Raw genomic sequence first — 10,474 nt, 5'->3', positions numbered from 1 at the left:
TCTTTCACAGGCATGTCGGCATACAGGCTGAGAAGCACCGTCCTCTTAACAACCAAAAGTTGGCTACTGTCTCCTCTTTAAAATTGGCTTCTGTGTCCTGTGGTCTGTGTTTTTAGTCCATGCTGTGGTCTGGATTAGATGTCACAGGTGAAATGTGTGGGTGATGTAGATCTAACAGGGCTGTGAGCACTTAATGTAAAATCCTGATTCTGACAGTCCCTTCAGATTTATGCGTCACTGTTCAACCTGAGAACAAAAGAAATGCTGTAACAGAGCATGCCAAGTTGCTAGCCCAGTGGACCAGGCAAGAATAGGAGAGTAAGGCACTCTTCCCTGGCTCACCTGACCTGCCTCCAGCGTGCTGCAGCTCAGGAATTTTTGAAGCCAGCTGTGTTCATAGATGTGGGTGCCTGCACTTTGCCAGATCCCCAGTTTAAAGAAGTGAGGGATTTAGTGTCCTGTTTGGGATATGTGAACTCGCACTGTAACTGTAGTACGTGAGCTGTTGCTGTGTAATGCTAGTCTGGCAAATACAAAGTCACTATGGAGACATGTCACCAACTAGTGAGCTGGGACTAACTGCAAGGACTGCAGCAGCTGGGTAAACGGAGAAGCTGCAGTTTATCTTTCTTCTAGCAAGAAGGTCGAAAGACAAGGAAAAGGCTTCATGTAAAACCAAGAAATGAGAGACCGGTGAGGAGGTGCCTCCCAGATACCCAGAGGTCAGCTCTATTATAAGCCTCCAGCAGCATGGAGGTTATAAAAAAAATGAAGCAACTCTTGGAGAAGAACCTTCCCAGGAGGAAAAGGGTAGTAGAGATCCAGCCAGAGTGGCAACCAAGGATGTGGTGCTATCATGATTACTTTAAATCATTTGAGCCTAAGCCTGCCACTGGTCCTATGTTCTTGGTTCCTCCTGTGTTGTGTTAGTGTTTGTAAAGGATGGATTTACCTGAACATTTCTGAGGGAAAAGGAGATTTTCCTTAATAGACAGATGTCCTGAAAAGACAGATCAGTTCCTTGGTCCAGTTAGTCGTGTGTCCCCAGGAGCACTACTAGTGACACAATGTGGTTAAAAGGATGTGTAGCTAAGACTGTGGAACTGTGTTTTCAGTGGAAACCCATGCTTAGATGGGAAATATCAGAGTGATATGAGACTATAATGACTGCCATCATATTCAGATCACCTTGTCTATGAGGTCACATCACATCAATTCCCACCAGCCTGTCCACAGGGTTTTGAAGTACAGAAGTGGGATCTTAATGCCTGCTTCATATGAAACAAAGCTGGTACACATTGGCATTTCATAGCACCTTTTTGGCAAAAAGACAAACTGAAGGTCTAAAGTATTTTTTTGAAATCTCAGCATCACAAATATTTTCCTATATTACAGTGTTTGATGTTTGACAAAGAAGAGATGTTGCACAGAAACAAACACTTGGGGATTTTATGTCCATTGAAGATGCCAGAACTTCTGAATTGTGTACTTCAGAGTCTTACTAAAATGTTTTTGACTATTAAACTGCTATCCAAATCATAAGACTGTCAAGATAAGAATAGGGAGGTTTATTTTTTAGCATATTCATTAAGTAACATTTTTCCTTTTATTAGTTATAGTTTCTTCCCTATGCTTGAATAATTTTTTCCAGTATATGTTAGGTTTTGTATCTAAGTAAGGCTGCAATTGTTTTGGTGGAAACAGCATATTGCACTTCCCCAAATTTTAGTAAGATTCTTTTAACTGAGTAGCAAATGCCATTTAATAAAAATAAATATTTTTAATAGACTTTGGTACAGCGTTTTTTTATGTGACTTCTGGGTCTTGTTTTCATTTTTAGTGCCTTTATTGTCTTTCCCTATACATTTAGTCCTTCATTGATTTAACAATGCTCTATTCACTAATGCTAGTTGATTCAATGCTGTGGGTATAATCTCAAGGGAATCCTCAGTTAATTGTGTTCATAGTTCCATAATTTTCTCCTGTTGTGATGTTGCCAACAAGGCCTGTTCCAGGTTTGGCTATAATTTTCCACCTGACAATGGAAATGCACGTATTTTTTTACATACAGTTTTTATTTCAGCAAACAGTACCTATCTTGAGGTGACACTTCAAACACTAAACACATTTGCAATAGCTAGAGTGAAAACCTTTTTTCTAAGCAATGTTACTTTATTTTCTTGCTGTGGAGATCTCTATTCTGACACTCTTCAAAGCTTCATCTTAGATTATTCTTTTCCCCCATCAGCATGTTCTTAAAAAATAACCATATTTTCACAAGATAATTATAGTATTACGGAGTTAGTCCATCAGCAAGATGAACTTTCTTCCGTATAGCGTAAGAATGAATATCAAACACTTCCTTCAGAAATATGTGAAAAGTTCATTTTTTCAGCTCTGTTTGCTTCCAGTAATCTCCATTCCCATACACCCATAGGCTACTAAAAAAAGAAATGAGAAATCACACCGCTCCTAGAACCATATTTGTGTATTACTTTCAAGTTATATGTGAAAGGTGTTCCTAGCAAAATGGGCCTTGATTTCTGAGCATGCTAGTGTTACCTGTTTGTAAGTCTCAGTGGATGTTGCTCTGATCAACCAACACACTATGTTCAAGTCAAACAAACAGGTATTTCTTCAGACCTTATGGATAGTCTGTTAGTAAGAAGTATTGCTATAAGAGCTCATTGCTCTCTTGCCATTACAGCAAGTGGGTTTTATTACAGTGTGGACAGCTCTCACGTTATGTTCATCAGTAATTCTTTACAGCAGTATGAATATATATGTCTTACTTTCTTTATGCTCTGAGGTATTTCTGTTCATTTCTCATAAATGAGCAAATAAACCATCTCAATATTCATCATCTGAGGGCTTTTCTTTCTAACAAACAGTATGCATTGTCTGTGAGTGGTCAGGGAAGTGCTAGGTAGATAGACAACTATTTTAAACTGAATTACAATACAGTAGATAGCTAAGTTTGATGCACTGAGGTTTTCCTAGCCACTACCATAGATGAAAACAGATTTGAAGCAATAGATTTTGTTATCCTAAAAATTGTAGACGATTGTTGTGTTTTGCTATGCTTTGATAGTAAGAATGGAACAAAGCACAACTGGTGGGAGTTCCCATATTTCTTACATCTTTCTGTTCTGCTGAGTGCCTCCAGACATTATTAAGGAGTTGATTCTGTATGTGGTTTGTTGATATCTTTGTCCATTTCTAGCCCTTACTCTGACCTGGTAAATCTGTATATAGACACTAGATGTGGTATCTCAACATTCTGTATGCACAGCATAATGGGAAATATGATGGTCAAATTGTTTCATGCTGTCAGTGATTTTTTAAATTATGAAATTTCTCAAATATTTTCTGTTCTTTCATGTACTTTTCCTAATAGTAGTGATGAACTAACATGTAAATACTAATGCAAAATCATTGTGCAAAATTATTTGTGGTCCAATCATGCTTTCAGCCACTCTTTTCAGATTTTCTGTACTGCCTCCCTGGTGTGTTATTTGAATGCATTTCTGAAGTGCATTAAACAGTACGACTACATTTGCCTTGCCAGTTACTGATGACAAGTTCCAAGAAATTTCCTTGTGTGTAGAGACCACAAGAGCTTTTTAGGAATTATCTTGCATGATGTTCACAGTGATTCTTGGGTCAAAGAAAGCAAGAAAAACTTTGTGAAGACCTGCACAGCATCCTTAGGCCTTTGGAACAGATTTATAAGTCACAATTTCCATTTTAAGCTATCAGGGCTTAGCTACTGCATGTGTGCCTTCCTCCCAGACCATCATATGCCTGACCATAAATGCCAGGATTTAAAATCTTAACTAGGTTCTAGGGGAAGACTGCATGGAAAACAGATGCAGTACATGATCTGCTCCAGTAGGTGAGTGGCTAAAGAGATGTATTTATTACTTAAAGCAAGGTGTATTACATTGCTGTAGCCCAGATCAAAGATGATAAAGCAGTAACTGAAGCCATATTATTATCTTCATTCAACAGGAATGAAGTCTTCTTGCCACCAAGAAGCTTCACTTAAATGAACACCTTGTATTGGAAAAAACTCCAAGGCAAACATGAGCTGCAATTTGTGTTCATGTAAAATCTTCCTTTGGATCTCAATCTAGAAAAATTGTTCCAATATCCATTTATTTTTTAAGAGACTGGGTACATTCGATGTCTTAAAAACCTCTACTTTCATATTTTCATGTCAATTTCAACTCCATTGGATTTGCCAGTTGTTTCTTGATGGAAGGAAAATGTGCCTGGGACTGTTTAAGTCCCATTTGGGTGATCATACTGACAGCCCAGCCCATGGTGACTGTAGAAGGACCCCTTTTAGAAAGCTAGTGAGTCCTGGCAGAGAGCCACCAAACACAATACTGTCTAGATTTAGAGTAGACCTTATCTGCCAAGATTGATAACTGTCTCCTGCAGGTGGGTGGCCTGTCTGCCCAATAGTTATGCCTGAACATAAAGAGTATTTGAAGTTCACATGATCTAATGAGCTGGTAGGTGGCTTTCCATACTCTGGAAAGTAGTCATTTTCTCTGAGATTTCCTCACTCAAATATTCCTGTTATTAAAAATATTTTAAAAATAATAAAAAGGCAGATACAATGATTATGTGAAAATGCATATTACAAAAATTAGAGATTATACTTCTGTTTTTCCTAGTATTACCTGGATGATATCATGACCTTACTGAAATCATTAAGGATTCTCTCACTGGCTTTGATACAGACAGGATTCTACTAGTAGGGAGTATGTGAATGGCTTCTAATGGCAGATGACCTAGGATGATAAACTGGTGTAACACTAGCACAAATCCAGTAATTTTCCTGTTGAATTCAGAAGAGAGATGCTGGGCAACATTCCTTTCATATCTATTTCCGCTTTTTTTTAGTATTTACTTTAGATGAATGCATTGAGTCATTGTGAAACACTTTCAGCTCAAACTTCAGCACTATGCTGATTATGTGCAATTGTTTATCTTGTTTGCCATTATTACAGAGATGGTGGTTCCTCTCCTGGTGAGGTACACTTAGTACAAACTAATGCCAGATGAAGCAAATGCTACTCTGGCCAAGGCATTGTTTATACTCTGTGCTGAAGGCACAAAGTCCTAAGTCACTTCCTCTCTTAAACAGAGCATTGCACAGCCTCTGGGCCTTGCTAAGACTGTTTACCTTATAGCCTAGGAGTATCAATATTTGAAAATTTCAGTCTTTTGTATTATATTTTCTTTTGACATTTTGTCTATCATTCCCGAGATCCCTGGTTCCTGCCCGTTTCTCCATGGCATGTATGGCTGTGAACATATTAGACCTAATAGAATCATAGAATAGTTTGGGTTGGAAGGGACCTTTAAAAGTCACCCCCTCTGCAGTGAGCAGGGACATCTTCAACTAGATCTGGTTGCTCAGAGCCCCGTCCAACCTGACCTTGAATGTTTCCAGGGATGAGGCATCTACCATCTCTCTGGGCAACCTGTTCCAGTGTTTCACCACACTCATTGTAACAAATTTGTTCCTTATATCTAATCTGAATCTACCCTTTTTTAGTTTGAAACCATTACCCCTTGTCCTGTTGCAACAGGCTCTGCTAAAAAGTCTATCCCCATCTTCCTTATAATCTGCCTTTAAGTATTGAAAGGTTGCACTAAGGTCTTGCCAGAGCCTTTTCTTCTCCGGGCTGAACAACCACCATTCTCTCGTGCTTTCCTCATAGGAGAGGTGTTCCATCCCTCTGATCATTGTTGTGTCCCTCCTCTGGACCTGATCCAATAGGTCCACATCTTTCCTCTACCGAGGACTCCAAAGCCGAACACAGTACTCCAGGTGGGGTCTCACCAGAATGGAGCAGAAGGGCAGAATCACCTCCCTCAACCTACTGGCCATGCTTCTTTTTATGCAGCCCAGGATAGGGTTGGCTTTCTGGGCTGCAAGTGCACATTGTTGGCTCATGTCCAGTGTTTCATCCACCAGTACTCCCAAGTCCTTCTCGGTAGGGATGCTTCCAATCCCTTCATCCCCCAGCCTGTATTGATACCAGAGGTTGCCCTGACCCAGGTGCAAGCACTTGGCATTGTTGAACCTCATGAGGTTTACGTGGGCCCACTTCTTAAGCTTTTCCAGGTCCCTCTGGACGGCATCCTGTCCCTCAGGCATGTCAACTGCACCACTCAGTTTGGTGGTGTCTGCAAAGTTGCTGAGGGTGCACTTGATTCCACTGTCTATGTCATTGATGAAGATATTAAACTGTACTGGTCCCAATACGAACCCCTGAGGGACACCACTCATCACTGATCTCCGTGCAGATATTGACCCATTGACCACTACTCTCTGGATGCAACCATCCAACCGATTCCTTATCTATCAAATAACAGGTTCCCTCTAATGGCCTCTTGTATGTCTCTCAACTGCTTTTTTGTGATTTTACCCAAATTTCCAAAGAAATTAAGAAAAAGTTCAAACTGTTGTTAGATAATTTCACATTTTGATGTAGGCATCATGAGGACAGCTAAGATCTTCTGAGAGATGTTGAGGCTGGAGTGAAAGAATGGGAGCACCTGGGACAAAGGATTCTTCCTACTCATGGGGTCCCACTTGCAGGAGAGGAATTCAGTCAGATAGTCTTTTCTCCTGAGTTATTCACAAGCAATGCCCAGTTTCTACCCATAAATTACTATTAAAAAATAGTAGCAAGAAAACATGGGAAGTTTTATCCCAAAAGGGCTCCGTGAGGCCAGTTAGGGATTTTATTACTCATTGTTTGCAGAAAGCATTCTGACATGTGACAGAATAAAACCAACATAGATCCTTACTCTGCAGTGCTTACTGTTTAAATAGACAAAAATGTGCAAGAAGGGTAAGAGAAGGGCTTGCAGTGAAACCTGAAGTAGTTGCATTGTTCCCTTCTAGCATTTAAAACTTTGTTAGTGCTCAGGTCTTGCATTTAGTTTCCAGCAGAATAAGACCCTCAGAGGCACACATAAACTCAGATGCATGCTATGTCTCAGCATAAGCTGAAGCTCTCCAGTACTTCATTTCAGTTCCAAAAGACTATAGTGCACTCACTGCTCTTCTTATAAACAAAAGGAAATGCAATATACAAACAAAGGACATTTTGACCGCATGGTACATTCTTACTTGTTCCCTCGGGCACTTATTCAAAGTGCCTATCCCTTTTCAGTGGAGTTCCAGCTGCTAAATAAATTATTAGATTTACCATTGTAATTTTTTTTGTGTAACTATGCTTTTTCACAGTGCATTAGTGTGAGCTAAAAATAATGGACATTTGTCACAGGCTATTCTTTGGCTACTGAAAAAATGTTTATTTGCGTAACAGATAGTGCATATCCCTATGTACGATGAGAAGAGGCTCTAAAGAAAGGTCACAAAAGTTGGTCTTCTCATCACTTGTCCAGAACTAAAAAATCTGACAGCAAGAAACTTCACTCTCTAGGCACAGCAGTGTGTATATGATTCTCTTACTATTTGTAGACTACGATTAGTTCTCACATACTTCATATTGGTACTTTTGGTTGTTTTCAAGTGAGATGATAGTTCTGATTCACCAAGTGCTGCCATTTGGACAGTCACATTGAAGTTGTCGTTAAGTGTAGTCCACTTGTATCCCTGGGGTTTGAGCCACTGCCTGGACAAGCCATGCTTTGCACAAGATCCCTGTATGCATCTGCTTCGGCAGGGACGGATTTGCTCCTCAGTTGTATTAGTGCAGTGCCTGGTTTGCCTCTACCAAGACACCCAATGCAGCTGGCAGTGCCTCATAGTACTCCCTGCCCTGGCTGTGTTCCGGTTCCCCCGATCCAGTCAGCTGTATGTGACAGTGCATGATCAGCTCTCAGACTTTTTGTTGTGTTAGATAATGTACTCCGATTCCAAGTATGCAGAGATTTGAAAATAAAGTAATTTGATTGTTTGAGTTATCACACTGCTTGAGCTTAAATCGGTACTTTTGTCAAGATGCAAAATTTTTGTCATGCTGTGCCTATTTTAGTTCTAATAGAAATATGATCAAGACAGAGGGAATTTATATGACAACACAGTGAAGCCTTCAGACATTTCTTTTACAGCAACAATGTGTTATATTGTACTTATACAAAGTACAGTTGTTCATTGCACTTTGGAAGAACATCATGAGATATAGTAGTTGAAAACACGAGACTTTTTTTTTATCCTATTTTTTTATGTAGTTAAGAAATTACCCCTAATTACTTTTAATAATTTTATTCTTTAGTATTGAATAAGATATCAAAGCTTAAATTATTTTCTTGTCAGATAGTAATCTGAGGCCTGCTTATATAAAAAGAATATAAAGCTCATACTAAACAAAACATGTGATGTTATAGTTTTCTTACTAAAGTTCAGCAACATTAGAGCATATTTTCTTTTCCCAAAGACCTTCTGTTACCACTTACTATTTTTCGGACCTTTTGTCTTCCAGCTTTAATTCTACCTTTCTGAAGTCTTCTTTTACCATTGCAATAAACTTGGACAGGGTGGTTAAGCAGTATCCCTGGGAAGGCTGAACACAGATTCCACTTTTTCTTAATTTGTGTTTTCTCTAATTCTGTATATGCAACTATTAAAGTAGCTGCAAGCTGATTATTCCTTTATTTTCCTAGTAAAGAAGTCACATGTTGTTCTATTAGTTGAACACATCCATATGGCCAGCAGATGCGCTTAAAAGGTATGTAATTAGTGGTGTGAATTCACCTCACTAGACAGTTCTTAAGTGATTTTTTTGGGGCTAGGGGTGCGCTGGCTGCCTGTTTGAAATCAGTGTAGGTTATGTGAAGCAGGTCACATTTGCTTGCAGTAAATTTGGTCTGGATAAACAGAAGTACTTCATTCAAATGTAAGTTTTGTTTATCATTTGACTATAATCTTCAAAACTTCCAGTACAACTTCTGCTTTAACCTTGATGAGCCCTGTATCATTTGACTCCAGGACTGAAGTTCTGTTTCATGGTATGTAAAAGGTCACTTAAAGTTGATTCTCTTTTTTGTCCCCAGTTCCACTGGTATTGCAAAATTAGATACAGGTATTAAATTTTGCTCAAAATTTTATTTTGGTGATTTAACCTATCAACAATGATGAAACCATCCCTTAACTTCACCTTGGTAAACTAAAACTTGCTTGACAAAGATAAAAAAGTACATATTAATCACCCACACCCCAAGATTCCACTAACATTTGTAGCTAGGACATCATTTATATTTGTTAAAAGCTATAGCCAAGCTTTTTTTTTTTTTTCTGCTTTTTTTTTCCTGCCTTACAGAAACAGCAGATATAATTTGCTCCTATTCACATTTACATTGTGTTTGAAATGTTTTAGGTTGTAGCCAACAAGTCAGAGTCCAGAGGTTTAGTGACAGAAATGTGTCCTTTTGCCATTACTTTTATTTTCCTTCATCTTAGATAATTTGCAATCTCTTTCTTGTTTCATTGATGCAAAATGTTGAGTAGAATCAGAAATAAGGCCCTTTCTCATGACTTGGAAGCCCAGTAGTTCATCTGCGTATTGCATGTAATGTTGATTTTGTCTCATCCTCATTCTTTCATTGAAATGTCAGTAGGTATCTGATCACATAAATACCTTGAAGAGTTCAGGCATGTATATATTGGTACTGACCTAACCAAAAAAATGCATAATATCCTATAAGTGACATCAGAACAGTTTTTCAGAGTTGTTCTCTGGGCTCATATTACTGCCGGTTGTTCTTGCAGAAACAGAGGCATTAGTTAGGACAAAATCACCACAAAACCTGGTGACTACCCTGACTTACAGTGTGCGTAAGTGTGAGTGTGTGTGTATGTGTGTGTGTAGGGAGTGGGGATTACATGGCTGCACAGCCTGCACCACTGCTTTCCATTTGGTTATTCTGGTTCTCCCTTTCACTTCCATCAATTGAGAGCTGAACCTGCCTTTCCCATATTTTTGCCCATGCTTGCTGTCAGCCTGGGAAGCCTATAATTATGCTGTTTACCCTTTAAATATTGTTACCACATTAACTTTCTTCCAGTTCTATGAAATTTCCTCAGCATTTCAGAAGTTGTTAGGAAACAAATTTAGTTATTAATATTGCTGTCTATCATTCCTTTCATTTATTTTTCTAATAACTCTTCAACCTGCCATTTAAAAGTAAAAGTTTGTGTTGCTGCTGTTTACTATCTTTTCCTATTATTGATTTATTGGAAAATATTTCAATGTTACATAATGGGAAAACACTGTTTAGGTTTTCCAAATATGTTCTGCTCTTCCACATTCTTTTAGAGAATTCTGTTTTTCACGTCTAGTAGTAAAGCAGTACTAGTATTTGCAATATCATTATCTCTGGTTAACTTAACATTCTTACTTTCCATGGCATATATATTTTTTCTTTATTCTAAGTTCTTAAATTATATAACTCTTTAGTTATACACTAACTGTTGTCAGCT

Source organism: Falco rusticolus, chromosome 5, assembly GCF_015220075.1.
Source record: "Falco rusticolus isolate bFalRus1 chromosome 5, bFalRus1.pri, whole genome shotgun sequence".
In the NCBI taxonomy this organism is placed as follows: domain Eukaryota; kingdom Metazoa; phylum Chordata; class Aves; order Falconiformes; family Falconidae; genus Falco; species Falco rusticolus.
This window is presented reverse-complemented; position numbering follows the sequence as displayed.